Genomic DNA, 13,602 nt, shown 5'->3' with positions numbered 1-13,602 from the left:
TAGGTTATTATGTGGGTAGTGATACTATGCACATCATGAGAGATTGTCCCATACTTGGGAGAGGCGAATTTTATCAAAATGCTCAGGCTACATGCTTTATTCCAATTAATATTTCACATGCACAGCCAGTTAGAGGTGCAGGACAGGCGGGTAGAGGGCGCCCTAAAGGGGGAGGGTTAGCCCGTTGATATTTGCTATAGTGTGGCTCAGGCCACTAAACATATGCTGTCGTTACAGGTACGATCCCGATTTTTTATAAAATGATATTTTTTCTTAATTTGATTCGGTTATGAATATTGAGGCGAGTCCTTCTATTATGTTCCGCTTATGGGTGAGCTTCGTAATTTTTTGACCTATTTATATGCTTATCCCTGTTGGGAGATTTGAAGATGTTAGCCCGTGTCTATCATTTTTATTTTGTACACTACTGAGGGCTATAAGTCCAAAAATGACTTTATATTACTCACTACAGTGGGTTTTTGATGTGATTTCGGAATAATTGATTTCAATTTTATGAATTTTATGCCCTATTAGAATGAGGGGTTCATTATGTGTTGAGAAAATTGTCTACGACATTTATTGAAAAGAATAAAGAAAGAAAATTGAAAATTTCAGTTGGCACAATGTGCAAAATACTTGCGATTCGGAGTTGAGGACGAAATCCTCACATTTTTATATGATGTGAAATATTTAAACTAGGCTACAAGCCGCGGTGGAAGTTATATAATGACGAGGTCCTTGTGGTGAAAAATTTATGAGTTTAAATTCTCCCTTTGTGAAATTAAATTTGTACTGTAGTACTTATAGGGAGTCATGCCTGTGAGGCTTATTTGATGAATTCTTGTATGTATTTTCTGTGCATATTTAGCCATATTCGTGCTGTGAATATTGAGTTTTAGCCTACGAGGTGAGTGCCCAAGTGGCGCTAAATGTGACTCGTTAACTCGGGTAAATAATTATGAGGTCTTCATGCCTCGTGTCTCATTGTTAGTAAGGTGAAGGTTTGAAATGAGATTTTTGTTAACACGAGGTTAATTGACGATGTTGTAATTAATTATGAACAACTATTATGACTAGAGATGTGGTTATGGGCATACGTATAATATATGTGTAGGCATGAAATTACTACAACCGGTTGAGATTAACACAAAGTGTTAATATAAAAATCAGGTCTTTTTGAAATTTATTGGAGTGTTAGAAATTGGCTTCAAAGATTATAAATGAGGATTAAAGAAATAATCTCAACTGAGATGGCATTGTGGGATACATGTTACATTTGCGGTGAAGTAGAATCACCCGCGGGTATGTGTGTAATGATACACTCTGTAATTTAATGTCTGCAGAAAGATTCTTGGCACGTTCGAGGACGAACGTATGTTTTAAGAGGGGGAGAATGTAACGACCCGACTTGTCGTTTTAAGAATTAACGCCCCATTCAGTGACTTAAGATTCTGAGCAACTTCATAATACGTATTATGACTTGTGTGTACGGTCGAGTTTGATTTTCGAAAGATTCGGAATTAAATTAAGAGAATAATTCTCATTTTTGAAGCCTAAATGAAAAGAGTTGACCGTAGTTTGACTTTTGAGCAAACGACTACGGAATGGAATTTCGATGATTCCAATAGCTTCGTATGGTGATTTCAGACTTAGGAGTGTGTCTGGGTACTTATTTTGAAGTCGGTAGTTGAATTTGGCTCTAAATGGCGAAAATAAGAAATTTAAGGTTTGGAAGTTTGACCAGGGAGTTGACTTTTTGATATTAGGGTCGGAATCCGATTCTGGAAGGTCTGTTATGTCATTTATGACTTGTTAAGATTTGTGCACATTATGGTCGAGCCATGGACTCCTTATTGTGGAAATTAATGTATTGTTGATTTATGTGGCAAGTTGTAATATTTAAGCACTTGATGTGCAACTTTTGATATATTGTGATAATTGAGCACTTGAGGTGCAATTCATGAGATGTTATGATATTGGTGCGTGATATTGTTGAGAGGTTTGTTTGGATGTTTGCACGAGGTTTTGTCACGCCCCAAAATTGAGGAGCGCGACTGGCGCTCAGCCGAGTAAACCCGACCGAGCAAACCTATTAGATTCTTTCAATCCAATTCACCCATGATCAAGAAAAGACATGATTACATAAATTTACAGCCGGAAGTTCATACATACAATGCTAAATCATTTGATTAGCCATTGCGCCTTTAAGTCTCAAAATACATATTTTTTATAGTTCGAATGGAACAAGTGATCAAACACAACATAACTGATTTAACATTTCCAACACCCATATACAACCCACATAGTGTCTACGAAGCCTCTAAAGATACAAAAGAGAGTAAAGATGGTGCCAGCAATAAGGCCCCGGCTATACCTAAAAAAGTGACCACAATATAAACAAAAAGTACAATACATGACCCAGGAATGAAATGGGGCTCACCGAGTCTGCTGAGAAGATGATGATGTACCACTAACTGCGATCAACATTGTCTGTTATGTAACTACCTGCATCCATTTAAAGATGCAGCGCCCCCGGCAAAAGGGACGTTAGTACCGTCGAATAGTACTAGTATGTAAAGCTAAAATCCCATCTCAATAGAATGGACAATAATACAAGGGGGAAACTGTCATGAGTTCAATAAGAGCTTCAAAACAATACTAAAACATCAAGTAAGGATCACATAAGTTCTCAAGTCAATTTACATCTTATTAGGTTAGGTAATCTTTAGTGTCATATGCCACAATCCACAATACCATCGTGTTCTTACACGGAGTCCGATCTTGACCCGATCGGCTAGGTCATCTCATTTGAGACATCAACCATGTCTAATTTTCAATTATCATTTCCAGCACAGTTACCACCATGTGTGCGGCATGGCATCCGATCACGGCCCGATCGGCTAGGCCATCTCACTTGAGACATCAACCATAACCACAATTTCAATTATCTCACATCATAATTCTTTCATATTCTTTTGATTCATTGGCACTAGTGATCACAATTACAAAATCATTCTTGGCACTTGGCCGTATTTCATAATTCCAGTCCCCTTTTTCCACATTCAAATATCATTATTATAATCACTATCAACAACAATAAGGCTTCCCGTTCAAGACATTAAGTTCACATAACACAACAATTTGGGAATCTTAGGCAGATAGAGGCTTTTCATACAATTTTGCATAACAACCCTTATTTCGATCTTGACATGAAGTCTTAACATTTCTAACACATATTCCACATTTTGAACATATCCTCAAATGGCAAAATGACATGATAAAACATTTAGAATAAGTATTTAACATATATCCTTCGACACAACCACATTAGGAATAGCCAATTCAATAATGATCAAGGTCTTACTTCAATTATATGAACACCGTGGAATTCGATTATAAGAAAAAGGGGGTTTAGCCATACATACCTCAATTGAGCTTCCTTAATCTCTAAAATATTTCGGAATTCTTAGCAACTTCGACCTAATTTAGAAATATAACAAGTTGGACCAAGATTAGGAAGATGAACATGGTTTTAGCTCATTTGAATATTTTATCAAACACTAGATGTGCATTAAGGTTTCAAGGTCCTTTTATGGAGGATTCCATCATCCCATAACTCAATCTTTTTAATTTTAGCTCAACAATCTTCTGACACCCTTTGATAACACATGCATGTAAAATAAACAACTCTCATGCCCAAACTCTCATGTAAAATAACCCCTCTCTATACCGGCCTTGGGGTTATTTAATGAGTTCCTATGTGCGCGGCCGTGCACCTGGGCAAGTGGCCGCGTATCTGGCCGTGCACATGAGGTAGAAACTCTCAAATATGCGCGGCCGCGCATCTGGGCGCGCATATGACACATGTCTAGTAAAATGGTCATACCTTTCTGTATCCATATTCAAATGACAAACGGTTAGATGCGTTGGAAACTAGATTCAAAGAGCTTTAATTTGATAGGTAGACAACCACCTAAGTCATTATATTTAGGGAGTTATATTCATTTGAAATTGGGTCTTGTGCCAATTAAAACATCCTTTCCACTTAATGTGTCCAACTTGTTCCACACAAGTTCTTGCCATTCCCAAAACTTCTTAGTATGTTCCAACACACCTTAAACATACATTATAAATTCAACATGATGTGACTCTATCCCATAGGTCTCTTTTAATACTCAAATACCGTTGGCGCACTTTAAATCCTTAAATCATTAGAAATTATTTTTACGGGGCTTTACAGGTTTCTACCGTGCTATTGTTACTGTTGATATATGCACATGCGACATGATAAGGCAGGCTATATATGTGGGTTTGCGCATGTGGCGAGACAAGGTGGGAATATTATTATGCATGCGGCGAGACAAGGCGGGCATTTACTTTATTATTGCGCACGTGGCGAGATAAGGTGGGCTATGTCGGGGATATATTTGTGATGACTTGTGATGGCCTGGGGACATTTGTTGTTTGTTGAAATTTATTTATCATTTGGGACTACGAGGCGGTACCTCGGGAGTGCCCTTTTTGTTGATATTTCTCTATGGTTGCACTTGTCTTTAGTTATTTTATTTTTCCGTAATATGTAATTTCATGTGTTTTCCTTGATGTATTATTTAACTTAATATTAAGTGTTTTGCATTGCTTGTAGTGTTGTGCTGGCTTTGACTTTTTCGTACGAGACTTTTGAGGATTATATTTCTGGTTTGTACTTATTCTTGATGATTGATTTGATTTTAATAAAAGAAATTACTATTATGTTTTAATATGATAAGTTTTACATCCAAATCAGTAGCTTATCTGATGTTTTATTTAAATTGAAATATCATTTTTTTCACTCATACTAATTCTAAAATAAACTCATTTCTTTGTTAAATTCTTACTTGATTTAAAAATTGAAACCTTACTTTATTGAAAATAAATTAATCGTGCGAATTTTATGTATTGACATATTTGGCACGAGAGTTGTCCATACAGTTGTGATAGAGATATGGGCACGAGGTGCCGTGAAAATATGAAAGGGAGTTGAGAACCTTATTTTATGATTATGATATGATTTATTTATTTGAAAGAGTTTTATATTCAAAGGATACTTATTTGAAGAAATATATTTGGAGGGTGTTTATTCGAAAGAATTATATGTGAAAGATTTATATTTGAAAGACTTGTTTGATTGGTTGTAATTGTGTTTCTTATTCGTCTGATTAATGATTATGGTATTTTTGCTGCCTTACTGTTTATATCACTAGTTGATTATTGTTGCTATCACTACTATTTATTTTCGATTATTTTTGTATGCTATATTGCATAGGCTATTTGACTAGTAAGTATCTTGACTGTACCTCGTCACTACTCCACCGAGGTTAGTCTTGATACTTACTGGGTACTGACTGTGGTGTACTCATACTACACTTCTGCACATTTTTGTGTAGAGCCAGGTAAATTTGGAGTCGGTTGACTGTTAGCTAGCTATACGGATCTTGCTGTGGAGACTCAAGGAAAACATATTATTGCGTTCACAGGCTTCGGAGTTACCTTGTGATATTGTACTTGCACTGTTTTATCTCTACTTCAAAACAGTTGTACTTATAGGCTTTCTAGTAACTTAGTAGAGCTTATGACTTGTACTACCGATTTTGGGATTGTAAGTATTGTATAGAGATTTCTACTTCGCATTTGTCAGTCGTTAATTAATATTGTTATTATTTCAGTAAATGTTAGGCTTACCTAGTCCCTAAGACTAGGTGCCATCACGACATCCTACGGAGGGAGATTTGGGTCGTGACACCTATGCTGGTGCCAGAAAGGTACAAGCCCGAAAGGCCGACATATTCAGGATCGCGCAGGGAGAATCTGAGTTATTACGAGAGTTCGTTACCCGATTCCAGAAGGAAAGGATGTTACTACCGGCAGTCCCGGATGAAAGGGCAGCTGAAGCGTTCGCCAAATATTTAAATCTGAGAAGATCGAACGCTTCCCGAAAGTTGAAGAAAAGTCTGCTCGAGTTTCAAGCGACGACTTGGGCAGATGTCCACAACCAGTACGAGTCGAAAATAAGGATCGAAGATGATTAGGTTGGCTTTCCATCGTTGACCAAAAGACGGAAAAAAATAGAGAAAAAATGAAAGATGATATTGACACGGATAGACGGACTTCAAAGGGCGGGTTTTTGCCCTACGAGCGGATAGAAGGTCGTGGCAGGAGCTTCCGGACAACAGACAAGTTCACCGTTAATAGAAGGATCGATCATGACCGGAACAACAGATCGCTGTAGGATAAAGAAATCTCGGGGTCACGAGATTCTTCTTACCCAAAGTTATCAGAGTATAACTTCAACGTCAGTATAGTGGAGTTGGTGTCAACCATGAGAAATATCAAAGAGGCATGATTCTCGAGATCTCTGAGATCTGATCCCAACCAGAGGGATCCCAATTTATGGTGTGAATACCATGGCACTAACGTGTAACAACCCGACTAGTTGTTTTGAGTATTACAACCCCATTTTCCCATTTACTTCTTATTATATGTTCAAGTATAATTATGAGACTTATCGGTGAGGTTTCAGAATGAATTGGAACACTTAGTTCCAAGAATTAAGGCTTAAGTTGAAATATTTGACCGGATGGCGAGTTATGTGTAAACGACCCTGGAATAGAGTTTTGATGATTCCAATAGCTCTGTATGGTGATTTTGGACTTAGGAGTATGTCCGAAAAATTATTTGGAGGTCCGTAGTAGAATTTGGCTTGAAATGGCGAAAGTCAAATTTTTGGAAAGTATGACCGGGGGGGTTGACTTTTTTATATCGGGGTCGAAATCCGATTCTAAAAATTTTAATAGGTCTGTTATATTATTTATGACTTGTGTGCAAAATTTGAGGTTAATCAGACTTGATTTGATAGGTTCCGGCGTCATTTGTGGAAAACTTGAAATTTCAAAGTTCATTAGGCTTGAATAGACGTATGATTCGTGGTTCTAGCGTTGTTTGGCGTGATTTGAAGTTTCGACTAAGTTCGTATGATATTTTAGGACTTGTTGGTATGATTTGACAGATCCCAAGGGGCTTGGGTGTATTTTTGGATCATTGGTTGAGAGACTAGTAAAGTTAAGAATTTAGGAGTTTGAACATGGTCAATATCGGGTCAAGACGACCTCTTTTCAGTGTTTTGAGTGCGCGAGTAGGTCCTTAGCATATTTTATGATTACAACAACAACAACCTAGTAAAATCCCATTAATGGGGTCTAGGGAGGGTAGTGTATACGCAGACCTTACCCCTACCCTGAAGGAGTAGAGAGGCTATTTTCGAAAGACCCTTGGCTAAAAAAACAAAAAGACAAAAGGACAAAAAGGAGACAATATTAGTATCACAACAGCAATCATATGAAAAATAGGAACACCATGAAATCCAGAAGAAAGATGCAAAGCAAAGGAAGACAATATTAGTATCACCACAACAATCATAAGAAAAATAAGAACACCATAAAATCTAGAAGAAAGATGCAAAGAAAAAGCGATAGCTAGTAAATAGGACCTGCACTGAAAAGCGAAATAGTAAGACACAACATTGCCACTAGTTATCTTAGACAAAAACCCTACATGGCTAGTCCCACAATAGTATGAAGTAAGGCACGACTCAACTATCTCCTAACCTATAGCCCTAATACTAGACCTCTACATCTTCCTATCAAGTGTCATGTCCTCGAAAATCTGGAGCCTCGCCATATCCTGCTTGATCACCTCTCCCCAAATACTTCTTAGGCGGCCCTCTACCTCTTCTCGTGCCCTCTACAATCAGCCGCTCACACCTCCGTACCGGAGCATCTGGGCTTCTCCTCTGAACATGTCCGAACCATCTAAGCCTCGCTTCCCACATCTTGTCATCAATGGGAGCCACGTGTACCTTCTCCCGAATATCATCATTCCTAATCTTATCTATCATGGTATGCCCGCACATCCACCACAACATCCTCATTTCTGCTACTTTCATCTTCTGGATATGTGAGTTTTTAACGGGCCAAGACTGAGCCCCATACATCATGGTTGGTCTAACCACCGCTTTATAGAACTTACCTTTGAGTATCGGTGGCACTCTCTTGTCACACAGGACTCCAGATGCTAACCTCCACTTTATCCATCCTACCCCAATACGGTGGGTGACATCCTCGTCGATCTCCCCTCCCCCCTGGATAACCGAACCAAGGTACTTGAAGCTGCCTCTACTCGGGATGACCTGCGAATCAAGCCTCACATCCATGCCCACTTCCCCTGGTTCAGCGCTGAACTTACACTCCGGGTATTTCGTCTTCGTCCTGCTCAGCTTGAAACCCTTAGACTCAAGAGCCTGTCTCCAAACCTCCAGCCTCTCGTTAACACCGGCTCGCGACTCATCAATCAGAACTATGTCATCGACGAATAGCAAGCACCACGGCACATCCCCTTGAATATGGTGTGTTAACGCGTCCATCACCAGGGCGAATAAGAACGGACTGAGCGCAGAACCTTGGTGTAACCCCATTACAACCGGAAATTCACCAGGTCCTTAGCGTATTTTATGATTGAAATTCATATATAGTTTGTGTCCGGGAGGTTTCGGGTGAGTTTCGGATGGTTAACAGATCAAAATTTGGAGTTAAATAGCTGCTGAAAACTTCTGTTGCTGGAAAAATTGAGGTCATGAAAATCGGGGTCATAAAAATCGAGGTCATGAAAATCGAGGTCATAAAAAATCGAGGCTGGAGAAAATTGAGGTCATGAAAAATCGAGGTCAAAAAAATTGAGGCTGAGAAATTCGAGGTTGTGAAAATCGAGGTCATAAAATTCGAGGCTGGAGAAAATCGAGGCTATGAAAATCGAGGTCATAAAAATCGAGGATGGAGAAAGTCGAGGTCATGAAAATCGAGGCTGGAGAAAATTGAGGTCATGAAAATCAAGGCTGGAGAAAATCGAGGTCATAAAAATCGAGGCTGAAAAAAAATTGAGGCTGGAGAAAAATCGAGGTCATGAAAATCAAGGTCATTAAAATGGGCAGAAACTTTAAGTTATAAAATAGGGGATTTCGTCCCATTTTTCCACTTTTGACAAATTGGAACTTGGGGAGAGGCGATTTTTGAGAGATTCTTAAGGAAAAATATCAGGGTACGTGATTTTAACTCGGATTTGATCAATATACACGAATATATCATTGTTTTCATCATTTAATGAGTGTTTTGAGATATAAATTTGGGGAAAATGAGAAAGAGTTCTTGGACTAAAATTTTGAGGTTTTGAATGGGATTTTGTAATCGGATTTGAGTAAAATTAGTATGGTTAGACTCGTGAGTGAATGGGCTTTCGAGTTTTGTAAATTTTGTCGGGTTCCGAGATGTGGGCCCCACGGACGATTTTTGAGCTAAATTTCAGATTTTGTTGGGAAATTAGTATTTTCTTATGGAATTAATTCTAATAAATTTTATTGACTAAATCGAATTATATGTGGGTAGATTTAAGGCGTTTGGAGGCCAATTCACGAGGAAAAGACATTGCAGAATAAAGAATTACACAACTTAAGGTAAGTAACTCTTCTAATCTTGGAGCTGAGGGTATGAATCCTGAATATACGTATTATGTTAATTGTTTGGAGGTGACGCACATGCTAGATTACGGGCGAGCGACCATGCACTATAGAAATTGTGACGTAATTGGTTCCGTGAAATTTTGTAATCAAATAAACTTGGCATTTTCTATGTAGTTTTATGTGTTAAATAAATTGAGCTGAGAATCATATTAAAAATCATGTTGAGGCTATGCGCCAGTATTATTGAGTCCCACGGAGGTCATATTACTGTGAATTATTTGTTTAAAATGAAATTTCATACTCAGTCATGTTCATTCATTTCATATCATCTCTTAGTCTCTGTTGCTATTTATTGATTCATCATATCATCATTTTGGGCTAGTTTCATGACATTGTGAGTCCGAGAGATTGGAGAGATTGATGACTGAGTGAGGCCGAGGGCTTGATTTTGAGGATACTTATGGGATCGGGTTGTACGCCGCAGCAAGACATATTGGCTTTATATACTTTATTATTATGGGATCGGGTTGCACGCCACAGCAAGCCAGATTGGCTTATTATAACACGTGAGTTATCCGTGCGGATCCAAATATTGATACTATAGCACGTGAGTTATCCGTGCAGCACGTGAGCTGTCCATGCAACACGTGAGTTGTCCTTGCAGCACGTGAGTTGTCCGTGCAGATTATAGCGCTTGGGCTGAAGGAGCCCCTCCGGAGTCTGTACACACCCCTAGTGAGTGCATGTACCTACTGAGTGCGAGTGCCGAGCAATTGGGAGGACTAAGTGACTGTGAAGACTGAGTAATTGTGAGGACTGAGTGGAATGATACTCTAAGAGTATGCATATAATCTTATCATTGAGTTGCATCGCATTGACATGCACATTTGATATACAGGCATAGAGATGCATTTTTCTCATGTTGTACGACATCATGTCATTCATGACTTCTCACACATATTGGCCTACGGGCATAGTGATGCATTTTTCCACTGGTTATCTAGAAAGAAAATAAAATATCTTATCATTGTTGAAAGGATTTTGGGGAAAAATTATTGTTTTCAAACTTATTCATTTTTTTGGCAACTCCGGTAAACGATTTGGGTTTTCGTTGATGTACTTGAAAGGCAGAACTATTTTCAGAAATCATGTTTTTGTTGAGCATTTGATTGTTGAGTTACTTCTGGTATTACTTATTTTATGTTGTTATGAACTATTGTGGTTATTGAAGATGGGACCCGACCTTGGTAAAATCTCGTCACCACTTTCAACCTAAGGTTAGGTTTGCTACTTATTGAGTACATGGGGTCGGTTGTACTCATACTACACTTCTGCACCTTCCGTGCACATGTTGGCTGCTGATGTTGCTGCGTTCGTCGGGAGCTGGATCTCAAAGTGTACCTGCGTTCCGGTTGTAGCTGCCTCTTATTCATGGTTGCCTTAGATTCATAAAACTCTGTTTATGAACTTTTCAAACAGTGATGTATTTATTTCATACCAGCTTTGTAAACTCTATTCTTAGAAGCTCATGATTTGTACTACCAGTTCTTGGGAAAATGTATTGGTTTCATATATTTTATTTTAATTAATTGCCTTATTAAATTCATTATAATTGAATAGTTGATAATTGGCTTACCTAGCGGGTTGGGTTAGGTGCCATCACGACTAGTCAGATTTCGAGTCGTGACAAGGTCGTATCAGTACCCTAGGTTCATAGGTTCTACGAGTCATGAGCAAGTGTCTAGTAGAGTCTTGCGGATCAGTATGATGACGTCCATACTTATCTTCGAGAGGCTACAAGGCATTTAGGATAATTTCCCACCTTTCTTTCTTTATCATGCGGAATTGATTCAGCTTGAAACAAAACTCTTTGAATTCCTTCCACGTATTTGTGTGCGCATGTGAGCGCTCGGTATCAGTTGTGTATCGCCGGTTTGTGATTTCGGGGATGATGTGCGAGATATGTATTCTGTGTTTTGGTGATGGGCCAGTTTGGAGGACTTGAGGCCATGGTTGACCCGCAGCTTAAGCTTGGTAGCTTCAGTTGTAACCTATACATTTGGACTCATATGTTCGGTAATGTCCCTACGAGTGGAATTTGTGGCTCGATGAGCGGTGAAATGGCTTTGTGATGAGTATGATGTAACTGCGGGATGTGTTAAGATGATGTGAATGTGGCGAGAAGTGTTTCCTTAAAATGTAAAAGAAGGCCATTGGGTGCTTGATTTTTGTTTTGATGTGACGTACAGTCTTGAGTATGAATGTTTGAAAGATCTTTCATGTTGTTAAATTTTGGGACAAATTAAATTCTCGTGTCTGGTTAATGAGTTTGGACTCAGAAAGATTAAGTGATTTCATAGTAATTGTGGCTGCGAAAGGGTATAACAAGATGCCAATTTGAGACTAAGCAAGTGGGTTATCTCCTGCGGAGTAATCTACGTAGGTGTGTTCGTTATGATGTGAGTAGAGAGTTTCTTTTCTGCCAGCGGGGCATATGTGTTGAGACTTGAATTTGAAGCTGGTTGAGAAAGTTGACTTGAGTGTTAAGAGAATGAATGTGAGATTAGCGGATGATTTAGGTATTTTATGGTTGGTATTGCATGGGCCTTAGAAGAATTTTCGTTGAACTGACTGCGGTATTAAGGCAGTAATAGAGTATGGGTACTACGAATTATCGAGTGTTTTAATTGATGGCTTTGAGCCAAGTGGGGGAGCATGCTATTGACAATTCAATTCATGGTTATGCGTCAATTATTTTTTGTTTTGGTCTGAAGTATACTTGGGAATCAATGATGACTTGCAGAGGTGGAGTTCGAGAATGACTCGAGTAAGGAAATTTCTGGATACGGGTTATATTGCACTTTATGAGTATAAGAAAATCGTGGGATGAGTGAGTTGTTATTTGTGAATGATGTAGTGCGCACAGAATATGAATTTGATTGGTGGTATTAAAGTAGAGTTACTTCTTTGAGTGTTGTTGTGCTAATGGGGCACGTGTCTTTTGGCCCATTTGGGCAGTGTAATGTGGATTTGAACAAAGGGGATGACTTTCGAGAAAGTTCTAATGGATTCGAGATTAATATGTAACAACTGAGAATTTTTGGCGGATTTGTTTATGGCTAAAATCTGAGATTTAAGTTGGATGGTGTCGAGACTTGTGGCATTTTTTGTATATCATTATGGATTTTATATTTCAGTATCAGGAAGGTGAATGAAATGGCCTTAGACTCAAATAAGGTATTTTCAGAGTGGGTGTTTCGGTTACGGTATTTATAAGGGTAATTATGATGTGGTGAGACTCTACAGATGTTTTGGTGGCAATATTCTTGGGTTTTGATGACCTACGTGGTTTGGTCGAGTTAGAGGAATTTAGTTCTAATAACTTAGTTATGTGCAGATGGATTTCAAAGTGTTCTTGATAGTTTCTACCATGGTTTGAACTCGATATTTTCTACTAGTGTGGGAAACGTGTTATTTATACCAGTCCAGGAGCATGAGAATCTTATTTCATTATCATTTACAAGTGTACTTGTTTAATTTCTCCTGTATGATATACTGGGACTAGAGGCTTGTGACCATGCCGGGCAATTCATATTATTAGCACGTGAGTTGTCAGTGCCGTATGTGGGAATTTTATTTCTATGATAATTTATCTGATTCATTAATTTCCTTCATCTACAATTGTGCACATGCGCCTACGGTTATCCTCTTCACGAAATTTGAGGAGTTGGTTGTAACATTGTAGTTGTAGGGGTGCTTGTTGAACTTGCAATATGGTTCTCTTCCTTGAGACATCTCCCATATTGGGTACACGGATTGCGCAGTGGTGGCTGGAGTTATATTGATTTGGCGTGTCTGTAGGATAGTTGTGTTTAATAATATAAGGTCATTGGACCTAGACTGGATAATATCAGGTTTGATTACGGTATATTCGAGAGTATAATATTGAAAGTCGGCTTAGGGAGTGATTATGGTTATAGTTGGGGCGAGAGAGCTCCATGACTTGTTGATCTGATAAGGGGTCATGAGATTTTCGCATGTTTCTTTCATTATCA

Source organism: Nicotiana tabacum, chromosome 24, assembly GCF_000715075.1.
Source record: "Nicotiana tabacum cultivar K326 chromosome 24, ASM71507v2, whole genome shotgun sequence".
Taxonomy (NCBI): Eukaryota; Viridiplantae; Streptophyta; class Magnoliopsida; order Solanales; family Solanaceae; genus Nicotiana; species Nicotiana tabacum.
This window is presented reverse-complemented; position numbering follows the sequence as displayed.